The 15,899-nt window shown below is 45.2% G+C and overlaps 1 long non-coding RNA gene across 1 annotated transcript in view; it reads right to left on the minus strand.

The window, feature by feature from the left end:
• LOC137498403 (uncharacterized) overlaps positions 1-15,654 on the minus strand; it is a 71,177-nt gene extending 55,523 nt beyond the window's left edge. The window contains exon 1 of the long non-coding RNA XR_011017782.1: positions 15,504-15,654. This is a non-coding gene — a long non-coding RNA (uncharacterized lncRNA). The remainder of the gene's footprint in view (positions 1-15,503) is intronic.
• Positions 15,655-15,899: the final 245 nt, after the last annotated feature.

The following is a 15,899-nucleotide window of genomic DNA, read 5'->3' on the forward strand; positions in this document are numbered from 1 at the left end:
AAACTGAGGCAAAGGTAGCAGAATTCCTTGAAAACGCACCTAAGCCGGAGGTTAAGAGGACAAATATACACGAAATTAAGTGGATTATAGGTCATCTTAACTCCAAGAAGGCGCCAGGCCCAGACGAGATCCAGAATATAATAATTAAGAAATTATCTCTCAACGCCCTAACACTACTTACCAGCATCTTCAATGCAATGTTCAGACTCCAATATTACCCTGAACAATGGAAAAGGGCTAGGATCCTCGTATTTGGAAAACCAGGCAAAGACAAGTCAGACCCCAACAACTACAGGCCCATCAGCCTTCTGGACACCCTCAGTAAAGTATTCGAGAAAATACTACTGAAAAGGTTAATAGGGCATATCAAGGAAAAAGGTATAATTCGCAACGAGCAGTTTGGCTTTAGGAACGCTCATTCTGCACCACAACTGCTCACTCGATTCATAGAACAAGCCACCATAGGTCTCAACAAACGAAGAGACACAGGAACGGTTTTCCTTGATATCCAGAAAGCATTTGACAAAGTCTGGCACGAAGGCCTACTAGCGAAACTAATAGACCACGAATTCCACCCAGGCTATATAAGACTTATTAAATCTTATCTGGAGGGCCGAGAGTTCAAAGTAGACGTACATAACACGCTGTCAAGCACACGCAGGATTAGAGCGGGCGTAGCCCAAGGGTCCCTTATCGGCCCAATCCTCTTCGTCCTGTATACAAACGACATGCCTACTACCGAACTCACTACCACACACCTCTACGCTGATGACACCGCTATCACAGTTCAACATCCACAGCTAGCGTGCGCTCGAAAGAGGCTCCAAGTAGCACTAAGAACTCTCGAGCCTTGGCTAACGAAATGGCGCATCAAGGTCAATGTTGACAAGTGCCAAGCAGTGCTGTTCATTAAGAAGAACAGACTCACACGCAAACCAGTCAACATAAAAGCGCTAAAGCTTTTCAACGAAGATATAGTGTGGCATGACAAAGTCAAATACCTAGGAGTAGTCCTAGACAGAAAACTCACCATGCTACACCACATCAATGAAATTCAAAGAAAAGCACACATACGACTTAACCAGCTATATCCTATACTGAACAAAAAGTCCAGTATTAACACGGAAGTAGCCATAAACATGTATAAGGCCCTAATCAGACCAATAATCATGTACGCAGCCCCAGCGTGGGGGTTCACTGCAATGACGAACCTGGATAAGCTGGAATTAATACAAAATAAATGCCTACGAGCAGCGACCAGACTCCCTTACGACACGCCAATACGCCAACTACGCAGAATTGCGAAAGTCAGCTCAATAAGGCACCATATACGTAAACAGACACTAAACATGTACAGAAAGTCATGGAGTAATAAGATCAATCCGTTAATAAGCGGGATCGGACGCTACGACGTCGATCTGTACAAAAAGTATCCTACACCCAAGCACATTCTGTTCAGCCACAGGGTTGGGTGGGCGAGGGGCCGATAGTCAACCCCCTCCCGCCAAGCTGACACCTATATACTACATTAACCCACACACTGCAGACACCTATGTAAATATGTAAATATGTTTCAGCTGTCCTAGACCCAGGGACCAGGCGAGGAAGGTTGACAAAATGTACAACCTAAGAAGACGACGGCAACGCAGCCAGACGGCCAAGGACGTATCAATCCACCCCCGCCCCCCTACAGAGACATGGGAGCGGAACACCATCCCGCGCCCTATAAGCAGCACTAATAACTATCTATCTAATAAGTTACTTCACTCCAATCTAGGTTGAACGCTGGACATGAGAGCAGGCAAACAGCCGGCACTCCAATGAGAACTTGTATATACATATGTTATTAATAACCTTAGTTTTAGATCTGCAGTGACAAGTGTGTTCAAACAACACCGCATAGAGGGACATCGACAGGAGGAAGAAGATAGCCCCTTGCATACAAGGCTTGGCTCTAATTCCCCCCTCTCCAAAAGGAGACTTGGCACCAGGGACTGCTGGCTGCTGGACAATGGGACGAATCTGTGGCCCAAAGCCCAGACGCTAGCAGACCCGAGCCGACCCGGCAGTGACAAGAAGGACTGATCCCCATAACAAAAACTGCAAGGAAATGGTTATGATTGCATGACACCTATTCCTAACTAACACAACCTCTGGACTTTATCCAGCCCACATCCTTGCATGTGCTATCACAATATGTCAGGTTTTACATGTAGGCTCTTTCTTCTTTCTGCCTATGTGGTTTTTCCCTGACCCTTCAATACCATACTTCAACACCATATACCTAACACAAACTCTTGCCGTGGTAGCGAGTCTGACTCGGAAACCGGCAGATACTCCTTGTATCACCTCCCACTCCTCCCTGCTATCTCTTTCTTCTTCTTAGAAATAATAGCATGTCGGAGGCCATGTAGATTGAGTCGATGGTCACGCGGGGGGAGCGGGCTTCGGGGGCCCCCCCGAAAAAAAAAATCGTCGAACCAAAAAGGACGAGCTGACTGCCGTAGTGAAAGGACATACGTGCCTCGCGCTGCGCTCTCTCTCTCCTTGCCAGGCGCTCTGTACTTTTCAAGTATCAGCCAGGCACTTGTACTTATTAGTACATTTTCGAAGGAGCATTGTCTGAGCTGTAGCACTTCTCAGTGCTCGCTCTTTCTTCTGTTTCAGGTTATCTTACAGGAGGACCAAGATGGAGAAGCCGACCCTACCAGTGCGACTGGTCGACTACGACTACCAGGGAGCCGTCGAGAAGCTGCTGGACACGCTCGACACGGCGGATGTCCCCAGCTATGAACGCCCGGGACTGGTGGTGTTCAACCGGCCGGGGGAAAGCGACTACCAGGGGACGCTGCGCGTCTTCGACCACCTGAATGCGACTGCGGAGTTCATCGGAGAGCCACTCCTGCCGATCATCGGCATTATGGTTGCTTCCTGGGCGATCATCATCCGCCCTAACGACGCAGCCAGCTTCAGGGTCTACGAGGAGCGCGCGTCCCAGCAGTTCCAGGTTGCCCGGCTACCAGGACTCAGGGAGCACCTAGACGTCTCGGGCTATCAGGAGGCAGCCTCGCAGACGGAGCCAACGACCGAGGACGACGGCGGCGCTCCCGAGCGCCGCGACGGCGCGACTCCAGTTGGAAAGCTGTACTTTACGAAGTACACGCAGACCAACAAGGCGACAACCAGGGCGAAGTGGTCGCAGACGCAGACCTACCAGGAAGGGCCTGTTACCCGGGCGCAAACCAGGAACGCGCCCGTGATGGTGGAAAGCAGCACAGCGGTGGAGAAGGACGCCCCCTGGCGTACTGAGGCTGCTGCCCAGGTCCAGCCTGCCTGCACGTCTGTCGAGTTGCAACCTCGATGTGCGCCCCCCAGGACTGGGAACGCAGTCGAGTGTTATCACCGACCGACGCCACCGCCACCGCCAGCCAGGAGAAAGAAGAAGATGGCGACACAGAGGAGCCGGCAGCTACCCCGGGGTCACCAGCCCGGGAGGAGGGCCACCAGGGCGAGGCCTCTTCCCCAGCCGAGAAGCAACCCTTGGGACCGACCGACGCCACCGCCGCCGCCAGCCAGGGGAAAGAAGAAGATGGCGACGCAGCGGAGCCATCAGCCACCCTGGGGTCACCAGGCCGGGAGGAGGGTCACCAGGACGAGGCCTCTTCCCCCGCCGAGAAGCAACCCCCGGGAAGAAGAAGCAGAAGACGACGCCGCACCAGGAAACAGATGGCGACGCTGGCTCACCAGGAGAGGACCGCCAAGCCGCAACCCAGGACTGCTCCCAGGACAGCAGTCAACCGAGGAGCCAATCAGGATAGGACCTCAGCGGGTAGCGGCAGTCAGGTGAGAGTGAAACGTCCCCCTCAGCAGCTCTTGCAGTGTTTCCGCTGTCTGAGGTGGGGCCACCGTCAGGTCAGCTGTGGGCTCGAGGTGAGGTGCAACCGCTGTGGTGGTGATCACTACTACACGGCCTGCGCAACACTTAGAAACGCGCCGGTGTGCTCCAACTGCTCGGGGGGCCACCTGGCCTCCCATCGCAGTTGCCCAGTCTACCGGGCCATGGCGCGGGCAGAGAGGAAGGAGGCCCGGCGCCATGACCCACCCCCTTCCAGGAGGCCCCCGCCTCGGCGGGCTTGGCCTCATTCTCCGGGATCGGAGACTGGATACGAGTTACCCCAAGGAGGTGGAGTCGTGCGACAGGCCCTAGTGGTACTCGACGCATGGCTCCGCAGCCGGCAAGGACCGTGCTAGTCACAGCAGTGCCCAGACGGACTGATCCCCAGGTGATGGAATGGCAAGGAATTGGTTTATGTATTGTGCATGTTACCTGTTCCTAACTAACACAACCTCTGGTCTTTTTCCAGCCCACATCCTTGCATGTGCTATCACAAGATGTCAGGTTTTACATGTAGGCTCTTTCTTCTTTCTGCCTATGTGGTTTTTCCCTGACCCTTCAATACCATACTTCAACACCATATACCTAATACAATCTCGCCTAGTAGCGTGTCTGACATGGAAACAGGCAGATACTCCTTGTATCACTTCCCACTCTTCCCTGCTATCTCTTTCTTCTTCTTAGAAATAATAGCATGTCGGAGGCCATGTAGATTGAGTCGTTGGTCACGTGGGGGGAGCGGGCTTCGGGGGCACCCCCCGAAAAAAAACACGTCGAACCAGCCTGGCATCGACTTGTGTACAGTGTGTGTGAGTGGAGGGGCCACTGACCTCGTGCGGCTTGCCATGCGATGCATATTTCTATTCCGTCCAACTGGAAACATGATATCATCGGATCTGGGTGAGCTAAAAACCCACATGTTATTTTTTGGAACTCTAAATTAGCCCTTCAGGGGAGCTGGCTGTTTATTTTGTCTAGTTATTGAAGGCCTTGATCTGGCGCGTCCTGATTTAAATTTTCACCTCATGAAAAGTTTTAATGTGGACTAAGGGTGACCATCGTCGACATAATTCATTCAAGCATTCAAACGAGGAAAGTAACGGGTGGATGAACTCTCTCAAGTTTGCGCAGTTGGACTCCTATTTTTCTTTCCTCTCTTATTCTTGCTATTTTTATCTTCCCTTTTTCGCTCCTTCTCCCTGTTTCACTTGGATTATTAAACTTTTGTAAAACACCCTGGAGGTGTTGGATTTAAATTGTGGCCAAATATTATTGTTGTCATGGAAAAATGTTGCTCTTTGAAAAGTTTACGTCTGTTTTCCTGAAAAGAATGTTATATGACATGATAATGTGTGAACTATTTTGAAAATTGTAAGAACTCCTGGCTAGTAGTTCCCTTTACTCCCCTCTTATTTGTGAATTGTCGAACTTTCTTCTCTTTAATGAAAGTAGGAATTGCATTAATGGTCTTCATCCATGTTTATCTCGGACCTTTTTTAGATCCTAGATTAATCTGTGTGTACTGTGCAAAGATATTATTATAATACAGTTGTTTATCTGCGCTATCGAATTGTGCTCCTTGTCTTCTATTGGGTACCTAGCACGGAACCTCTCCCCCTATTCCCCCATTGTTGCTTCCTGTCACTCTGCTCGTTGCTATTTTGTTTAAGTAAAATCTTGGTGCGATCAATCTTGTTAGAAGAATTGCTGATATATTATTACCACTGCTTTTGAATCGTCCTATTTTTCTAACAGCGGCGATGAAAATATACTAAGCAGAAATAACTTATGTTGTAAAATCTTCGCCACAAATGGTATCCGACATTTTTTCTCTTCATTCTAACTACACTTTCTTGTCTAAACTAGTACTGTTTCAAATTAATATATTTCTTTAGGTATTCTCGAATTTTGTCCCTTTGTTGTTGTTGTTTCAACATTATGGCCTGCTTTTCGGATAATTTTCCATTAGGTGAGGATAGTAACTTATCCCCACCCCCACTATATCGAAATCTGTCTTTACCTAATATTCCAACTGCTGATTTAATTTCTTTTTTCTGATACCCCAACATTCTCTTCTTATGTTGCTTCACCCGGTTTATTGACTGATTCTGATAGTAAGCCTTCTCCATTGCTTCAACAACATTCTATATCTCCGGATCCACATTTTTATCCCCCTCCTTCAGTAACTCAATACATGTCTGTTGATACCTCCTTGAATGTAAAGGTTATAAAACAATCTCTTGATCAAGTACCCGAATTACAATCTACTGATCCTCGTAGTATGACTTTGTGGCTCTTCTCCGCTCGTAAATTTCAAAACATCAAATTAGCTTCCTTTCCTCAATTAATGGGATTGCTGTCCCCAAAACTACTGGTTTTTCACTAAATTTAGGGTTGATAATATGTTTAGTTTTTCAAACTGGTATCAACTTCGCACTGCCATACATAATTATTTCTTACCTTACGAAATAAGTTGTAAGCTTAGCCTTGAATTTATCCGTCGTCACTAACTCCCCACGGAACCTGCTCATGATTATCTTGATTCGATTGGAACCTACAGTGATGTTTGAAACATCGCTTAATTTCTATTGTCCAATTTTACGCTACTCCTTCCTTTTGGCTGCTTTTTAAAGCTTTAAGTCCTCCTACGTCCATGCTTCAGCTCTACAACCTAGCTCAATTTCATGCCATTAATTCTTTGGGAGACATTTCTTATTACTCATCTATCCCACCTCCGTAGATTCTTGTACTCCACCTTCTACTTCTTTAGCTTTACCTTCTACGTCCGTTTCTTCTGATAATACTCGTTCTCCTATTATTTGCTTCCGTTGCAAAGGAAAGGCTCACATTTCTTGGAATTGTGCTACTCCCTACTCGGGAAACGTGTCTTACCCGCGTCGTTAGACAGTAGGCGTAATTATGGGAAAATCTGTCTTCTGTTGTTCAGTTTCCTTCTAACTTTGTTCCCAATGGTCGTTCTTTGCCACTTAAATTTTCTTCTCAAACCTTTTCGAGTGAGGGCTCGTCACTCGCACCCCCTACTTCTCATATTGTTTTGACCATTAATAATGTCCCTTCAGTTGCTCTTCTTGATTCTGGGGCTGCTGTTTCCTTAATCAGTTTATCCTTTTTTGAATATTTACAAAATATATTTTCCGATCTTCATTTATCTCCTTCTACTTCCCGTTGTATTTCGACCTCAAATCAACCTATTGATGTTCTTGGTCATATTTCTCTTACTGTCAAAAAATCAACATTTTTCCTGGCCGTTTACCTTTCTTGATGTTTCTGACTCATCTTCCCCTATTATTTTAGGGTATGATTTATTCCCATACTGGCCTCATTTTTGATTCACTGAACTCTACGGTTTCTTTCCATTTTTCTTCAGCAGTTATTCCATTAAATAATAATGCTGATTATCCTTATTTGACCTCACCGATCTCTCCTAGTATTAATTCTATTCATTCTGATCAAATTGTCTCTTTGTTAACGGAATTTTCTGACATTATCACTCATGTTCTTGGTACAGTAAAAAATGTCAAGGCTTATGTTGACTTAATCAATACTACTCCGGTTTGTTCATTCCCTCATTTTTAAGCCCTCCTAGAAAGAAAATTTTAAATCAATTAGTTGATAAAATGCTTTAAGTCAAAACTACAATACCTTCTTCTTCTAATTTTGCCTCCCCAGCCTTTAATGTCGATAAACTCGATGGATCTTCAAGATTTATCGTGGATTATAGAAAATTAAATGCCTGGATACTATACGATGCTTATCCTATGCCCAAATTGCAATCCGCTTTTCAACATTTTTCCAGTGCCAAATATTACTCCATTTTTGATCTTAATTCTGCGTACAACCAAATTCCCTTACATGAAATTAGTTCCCGTTACACTGCTTTTATTACTCCTAATGGTCTTTCTCAGTTTCAAAAAGTTCCTTTTGGCCTAAATTTAGGTTCCGAAATTATGCAACGCTTTGTTGATTCACTTTTTTCTGACATAAAATATCAATATCTGTCCCCATTTATCGACGATATTCTTATTTATTCCCCTGATCTTCAAACTCACCTACAGCATGTTCGTGAAATCCTAACACGTATTCGCTCGGTAGGTTTGACGGTAAATTCTTCCAAAGTCTTAATTGCTCAAACTTCGATTAAGTTTTTAGGACATATTCTCAGTTCTAACGGTGTTGCTGTCGATCCGGATAGGGTTTCTGCTGTTTACAAGGTACCTCATCCTAAGAACTTAAAGCACTTACGTTCCTTTCTTGGCATGGTGGGATTTTATGGCAAATATATACCAAATTTTCCTCATATTTCTGAACCACTTAACTTATTGGAACCCAAAGGCGTAAAGTTTCACTGGAATGAACCGCAGCAAAACGCCTTTTTCTGTTTAAAGGCCAAATTATCACAAGCTCCTCATATACAAATTCCTGATTTTAATATCAAGTTTGAACTTTGTACGGATCCCTCCGATGTCGCCATTGGCGCTGTTTTACAACAAACTGTGCAGGGTGAAACTCGCCCTATTGCCTATTTTAGTCGCTTATTGTCACCTATGGAAAGTAAACATTTCGTATATGAACGGGAAACACTTGATTTAATACTCTCAATTGAACATTTTGCGGAGTATCTCGATCATCGAGAGTTTATCGTGAGCACTGATAACAAAGCCCTTTCTTGGTTACTTAATAAAGCTCCGAAAATTGGACGCACTGGTCGTTGGCTGTTTCGTTTGTCACGTCTTAAATTCTCTCTGGTTTTCAAAATTCAGTAGCTGATGCGTTGTCCGGCCTCTTTGAAGATCATCATCTTAATGATTCTGAGATAAACCACCTTCCAGTTGCTACTGTAAATCCTGTTTCTTCTCTCATAAATTTCCCTTTGTCTTTTCAGTCATGTCAAGACCATCAGAACCTTGATCCATACTGTCAACAATTAAAAAACGATATTTCTTCTAATAACTATTCTGGTCCCTTTCGTATTGTACACTGACTGACAGAGCAAATGCAACGCCAAGAAGGAGTGGTCAGAACTTTATGCCAATTGCAGGGTAGACTGACGTCACTGAGGTATGCTCATGATGTGAAATGCGCCGCTGTGCTGCGCACGTAGCGAACGATAAATGGGACACGGCGTTGGCGAATGGCCCACTTCGTACCGTGATTTCTCAGCCGACAGTCATTGTAGAACGTGTTGTCGTGTGCCACAGGACACGTGTATAGCTAAGAATGCCAGGCCGCCGTCAACGGAGGCATTTCCAGCAGACAGACGACTTTACGAGGGGTATGGTGATCGGGCTGAGAATGGCAGGTTGGTCGCTTCGTCAAATCGCAGCCGATACCCATAGGGATGTGTCCACGGTGCAGCGCCTGTGGCGAAGATGGTTGGCGCAGGGACATGTGGCACGTGCGAGGGGTCCAGGCGCAGCCCGAGTGACGTCAGCACGCGAGGATCGGCGCATCCGCCGCCAAGCGGTGGCAGCCCCGCACGCCACGTCAACCGCCATTCTTCAGCATGTGCAAGACACCCTGGCTGTTCCAATATCGACCAGAACAATTTCCCGTCGATTGGTTGAAGGAGGCCTGCACTCCCGGCGCCCGCTCAGAAGACTACCATTGACTCCACAGCATAGACGTGCACGCCTGGCATGGTGCCGGGCTAGAGCGACTTGGATGAGGGAATGGCGGAACGTCGTGTTCTCCGATGAGTCACGCTTCTGTTCTGTCAGTGATAGTCACCGCAGACGAGTGTGGCGTCGGCGTGGAGAAAGGTCAAATCCGGCAGTAACTGTGGAGCGCCCTACCGCTAGACAACGCGGCATCATGGTTTGGGGCGCTATTGCGTATGATTCCACGTCACCTCTAGTGCGTATTCAAGGCACGTTATATGCCCACCGCTACGTGCAGCATGTGCTGCGGCCGGTGGCACTCCCGTACCTTCAGGGGCTGCCCAATGCTCTGTTTCAGCAGGATAATGCCCGCCCACACACTGCTCGCATCTCCCAACAGGCTCTACGAGGTGTACAGATGCTTCCGTGGCCAGCGTACTCTCCGGATCTCTCACCAATCGAACACGTGTGGGATCTCATTGGACGCCGTTTGCAAACTCTGCCCCAGCCTCGTACGGACGACCAACTGTGGCAAATGGTTGACAGAGAATGGAGAACCATCCCTCAGGACACCATCCGCACTCTTATTGACTCTGTACCTCGACGTGTTTCTGCGTGCATCGCCGCTCGCGGTGGTCCTACATCCTACTGAGTCGATGCCGTGCGTATTGTGTAACCTGCATATCGGTTTGAAATAAACATCAATTATTCGTCCGTGCCGTCTCTGTTTTTTCCCCAACTTTCATCCCTTTCGAACCACTCCTTCTTGGTGTTGCATTTGCTCTGTCAGTCACTGTAAATCAACTCATTGTTCTCAAACCTACCCTCGGGCTACTCCTCGTTTGGTTCTTCCTTCCACCTTACGTCCCATTATATTTCAATATTTTCAAGGTTCCTCTAAGGATGGACATTTTGGAATGGCGAAATCTTATTCTCGTATTGCCTCTCAGTTTTATTGGCCCCAAATGCGAAATGATGTTTTCTCTTGGGACCGATCTTGTGACCCATGTCAAAAGCACAAGCCCCCAAATCATCAACCTGTCGGGACATATGCTGCCTCCCATTCTACTTACCCAGCGGAGAAATTCTACATCGATATTGTCGGTCCTTTGGTTAAATCTTCCAAATCGAATTCCTACATATTTACCTTATTGGATGGTTTTTCGATATTTCTTGTTGTACGTCCATTACGTAATATTTCTCCTCAGATTTTATTAATTTACTAACTAATCACGTTTTTACTCTTATTGGCATTCCAAAAATTCTGGTCTCTGATAATGCTGCTACTTTTATTTCAAAAGTTTTTTATAACTTTTGTTTTTTCTATGGAATCAAAAAAGTTTGTACCTCACCTTATCACCCTCAGGCAAATATTGTTGAGCGTTACCACCGGAATCTTAAATCTTTTCTTTCCATCTTTTATTCCCAAGATCAAAAATCATGGGATACCGAACTTCCTTACTTTTGTTTAGCTTTAAATGCTACTCTTAATGATTCTACCTCCTTTTCTCCCGCCAAACTGTTCTTGGGAAGAGATCTTCATACTCCTATCTTTAAATTGGAATTTACCCTCTTTATTGCATACCCCCCCTCATCTGCTTACTGACTTTCTATTACAGGAAGCTCTTCGTAATTTTAATCATGCGAGAGATCTTCACAGGAAAACATGTAATTCCCGCCTCCGCCCTCCCAACTTTAAGATCTTTGATAACGTTTTGTTAAATATCCACCCCATTAGTTTTACCCAACATCACATATTAGCTAAGCTTTCTCCTCATTGGATCGGCCCATATCGAATCCTTTCTTCCCTTCTTCTGTTACTGCTCAATTACAGTCTATTTCTAACACTCAGGATATTCGGAAGGCTCATTTTTCCGAACTTAATAAATTTTCTTTTTGAATCATTTTATTTCTTTTCTTTTCTGTCCTTGGGTACGGAGGGAGAATTCATTCAAAATTTGTTTTATGACAGTTATGCTTTCGTTATGTCTACACTGATTAATCTGATCCACTTTTTTGAGAATATATCTATTTGCTTTGTGTTTTGGCTGACCCAGTCCCTTACCCCTCCACCCACACACACCATGATGTCATACTCTCCCATGCCCTTTTTTGAATTGTAATTTCTTTTACTTGGAGTCTCCTTTTGCTTTTTTCGAAATATTCACGGGAAATTCTCTATATATTTATATTGGCTACATTTTTTAAACAATGCAATTCAATTCGGTCCGGACCGCATCTCTTTTTGTCCCTCCCCTTTTTCTCTTCTCCTTCCTTTTGCCTTTTCTCTCTCCCTTTCCCTTTTCCCTATTTTCCCTGCTTCGCTTGTTTCTTTGTTTTCCAAACTTCTGCTGTTCCTTTGTTTTTGTTTTCGATACTGCGATTCTTCTGGTCGCCGATCGTCGATTCCTGAGAAGGCGACGCTCATGGACATCGCTGCTGCTTCGCCGACCTGCTTTCGCCCATCCTTCGGATACCGCCCGGCGGCAGGAATATGTAACGTGCTCCTGCCATAACCTTTGTATCTACGTTTCTACGAGTTTCTGGAATAATCTTCGCATCTACGTCTCTACATACTCCGGCAATATCTTCGTATCTACGCTTCTACTGGATCATCTACTTTCTACTTTAATTATTCTAACCTGCTTTTGCCGTCTACCCATCCACGTATTACTGGTTTAATCATATTTTGTGCTCACCCGTCTCTCCGATCCCGTACCTCACTGCATACTGTCTGTCGCTCTGTCTATACCTACCATTAACTACGTCATCTGCTACGTCACCTCAACCTTCTCGAAATTACTAGTCTTCGCTTCTTTGCATATATATATAATGGACAGCCTCGCTCGTCAAACCAGCCTGGCATCGACTTGTGTACAGTGTGTATGAGTGGAGGGGCCACTGACCTCGTGCGGCTTGCCGTGCGATGCGTATTTCTATTCCGTCCAACTGGAAACATAATATCGTCGGATCTGGGTGAGCTAAAAATCCACGTGTTATTTTTTGGAACTCTAAATTAGCCCTTCAGGCGAGCTGGCTGTTTATTTGGTCTAGTTATTGAAGGCCTCGATCTGTGCCTCCTGATTTAAATTTTCACCTCATGAAAAGTTTTAATGTGGACTAAGGGTGACCATCGTCGACATAATTCATTCAAGCATTCAAACGAGGACAGTAACGGGTGGATGAACTCTCTCAAATTTGCGCAGTCGGACTCCTACTTTTCTTTCCTCTCTTATCCTTGCTATTTTTATCTTCCATTTTTCCCTCCTCTCCCTGTTTCACTTGGATTATTAGACTTTTGTAAAACACCCTAGAGGTATTGGATTTAAATTGTGGCCAAATATTATTATTGTCATGGAAAAGTGTTGCTCTTTGAAAATGTTACTATTTTGAAAATTGTAAGAACTCCTGGCTAGTAGTTCCTTTTACTCCCCTCTTATTTGTGAATTGTCGAACTTTCTTCTCTTTAATGAAAGTAGGAATTGCATTAATGATCTTCATCCATGTTTATCTCGGACCTTTTAAGATCCTATATTAATCTGTGTGTACTGTGCAAAGATATTATTCTAATACAGTTGTTCATCTGAGCTATCGAATGGTGGTCCTTGCCTTCTATTGGGTACCTACTACGTAACCTCTCCCTCTATTCCCCCAGTGTTGCTTACTGTCACTCTGCTCGTTGCTATTTTGTTTACGTAAAATCTTGGTGCTATCAACCTTGTTAGAAGAATTGGTGATATATAATTACCATTGCTTTTGAATCGTCCTGTTTTTCTAACAGCGGCGATGAAAATATACTATGAAGATATATGTTGTAAAAATCGCCACAGTAGTCTCAGAACTCCGTTCATGTGTCCAGAAGTAGCAAGCTGTTGTCGTCTAATTTAGTAAAACTAGGTCACCCATCCAACATTCCATAATATTCTTAATCGTCTTCCCTGATTGCGATGCCCTTATATACAGAGTTGAAATGCTGAAGAAGTTTTCTTCAACGATTGGCCCGAATTTTCTGCCCTTTTCATGGAGAACAACGGAGAGTGGCTCTCATAATTTTCCGACTGATAATACTAGCGACATTAACGTGTAACTAGGAATGGTGCTCGTCACAGATTGCACGACTCCATGCACACTGCAAAAATCATTCTTTTCGAGTGTTCGTCCACTATGGACCTCCACATGAAAGCCACTGTGGTTGATATTGTAGTAACAAGTATTGTCATTTTGATTCATTGTCAGACGTGCGCGGATTGAGTCAAGGAACACTTATGATTTGTCCGCAATTTGTTCTCTATCCTCTTTTTCCTTGACCATCGTAAATGTCGTAATCGTGCCTGAAGCTTGTCAGGTCTAAATTGCGGTATTTATTTACGAATTACTCCACGATATTTCGTAGGTTTATTATTGTAATTCCCATTTTTCACTTTAAAGTGAACGGTCGAATTTCCAGGACGTATATATAAGGAAGTACAGTACTTGTACGTGTTTATTTTGTAATTGGCTTTTGGTTTCATCGGTCCTGCAGCCAGCTACAATTTCGCATTTTCCTTATGATGTGACTTGGTAAACTGAGCTAATACATTTGAGGAGAACACAAACACCCAGCTCCTAAGCCAGGGAAATTAACCAGACGAGGATATTATCCCCGATACGGCCGGGAATCGAACCCCCGCCCCGAACCGAAGGCCACTTTTTTGATCATTCAGCCAAAGAGTACGTGTTGAACGTTCGCAAGGCAAGCCGTTCAACACCACTTCCTCCTCCGATTATATTACCCTACAGGAGGAGTCATGCCACCGGCAGGTGAGCGATTCATGTTTCACACTGGGATGTCAGTTGAAGACCACCACGGTCATACCAAGTCTCGTCAAAATCCGAGTGTCACACTTCAGACCCTTCCCTTGTTAGTATCTGGAGCATCTGTGTTGTTTGCGTGAGCTCAGTTTGCTTCAGAAACTCATGGGTGTCGGCTGCAAATATATTACAGCGGGACATGACCCATCTGCCGCATCCCCATTACTTCTCGATCAAATCCTCCCTGTATCGTGTGTACAAGGAGTCTATGAATATAACTTTAGGTCTTACACTTTGAGATGTTGTAAGATGAGGGCGCACGGTTTTGAGTTAAGAGCATCGCAATTCCGTAACGTAACGGTTAGCACTATTAGCTGACATCCGGGGAAGCCTGCTCGTTTCGCAGTCCTGCGAGAGATTTGATAATGGCAGGAGGGGCGGTATGACATGGTACAGTACGGCACGTGCAGCTCACCTCCATTGGGTGTGCATGAAAAGAGCTGTACCACCTCGGGATGAGGACACGGATTTACTTGACTTTTTACCACAGTATTCCTATGGGAACCGGGCGAGTTGGACGTGCGGTTAGGAGCACACGGCTGTAAGCTTGCATCCCGGAGATAGTGGGTTCGAACCCCGCTGTCGGCAGCCCTGAAAATGGTTTTCCGTGTTTTCCCATTTTCACACCAGGCTGTACCTGAATTAAGGCCACGGCCGCTTCCTTCCCACTCCTAGGCAATCATATCCCTTTGTCGCCATAAGACCTATCTGTGTCGGTGCGACGTAAAACAAATAACAAAAAAATCCTATGGAAAACCTGTGGAAAGGCCTAGAACAAAGTGCCACCTTTCTGTTTGGGACGAATTTCCATACCGTTACGGTTCGTCATAGTCGACTTGTCAGTGTGGTAAGAGACATTTCAATACAGCATGGTATGGGTGGAAAGTTGGGGCAGCCCCGCTGTGACAGAGATATCACATTCACACAGTAAATACATATAGCTGATAACAACGCTGAACCTTGAACTGATCAATAAAAGTGAACCAATAACTAACTGATAATATCAGAAATGCAGTTGGAGCAAATATAATATGTTTTGAACTGCCAACAACGTGTAGGCCTACTACTCATGGTCAGATAATTCATGGTATCAGCAAGAAAAATGCTTAACTCTAATGTAGAACTCAGTCCGTACTTACTTGAATCTGAAGGATTGGAAAATGTGTAATGAGGTGGTGGTTTCCCTCGGGTCGCTGAGTCTTCTTTTGACTTGTGGATACCTTCCCTTGTTGGGCCATTCTCTAATCGGCTGTGTACTGATGCCTCCGACACACCTCGATATGGTTCGATCAGGACCGCTTGGATCTCATCAGTAAACTGTTCTGGTGTAGAGACAGATATCTTTGTATAGAGATTGGCACCCTGAAACTCTTCCAGATGCATTCGCACCTGATCTAGGTTTGTTCGTGTATCCCACTGTTCAGGCACGAAGTAGGAGTTAGTGTGATCTTGAGATGGCATGTGAGTAGGCAACTTCGGTACGTCATAGCCAGATGTTTGCTCCAATGGTATTATATTTGTTACTGATCCATGTC

Source organism: Anabrus simplex, chromosome 2 (genome assembly GCF_040414725.1).
Source record: "Anabrus simplex isolate iqAnaSimp1 chromosome 2, ASM4041472v1, whole genome shotgun sequence".
NCBI classification, from domain to species: domain Eukaryota; kingdom Metazoa; phylum Arthropoda; class Insecta; order Orthoptera; family Tettigoniidae; genus Anabrus; species Anabrus simplex.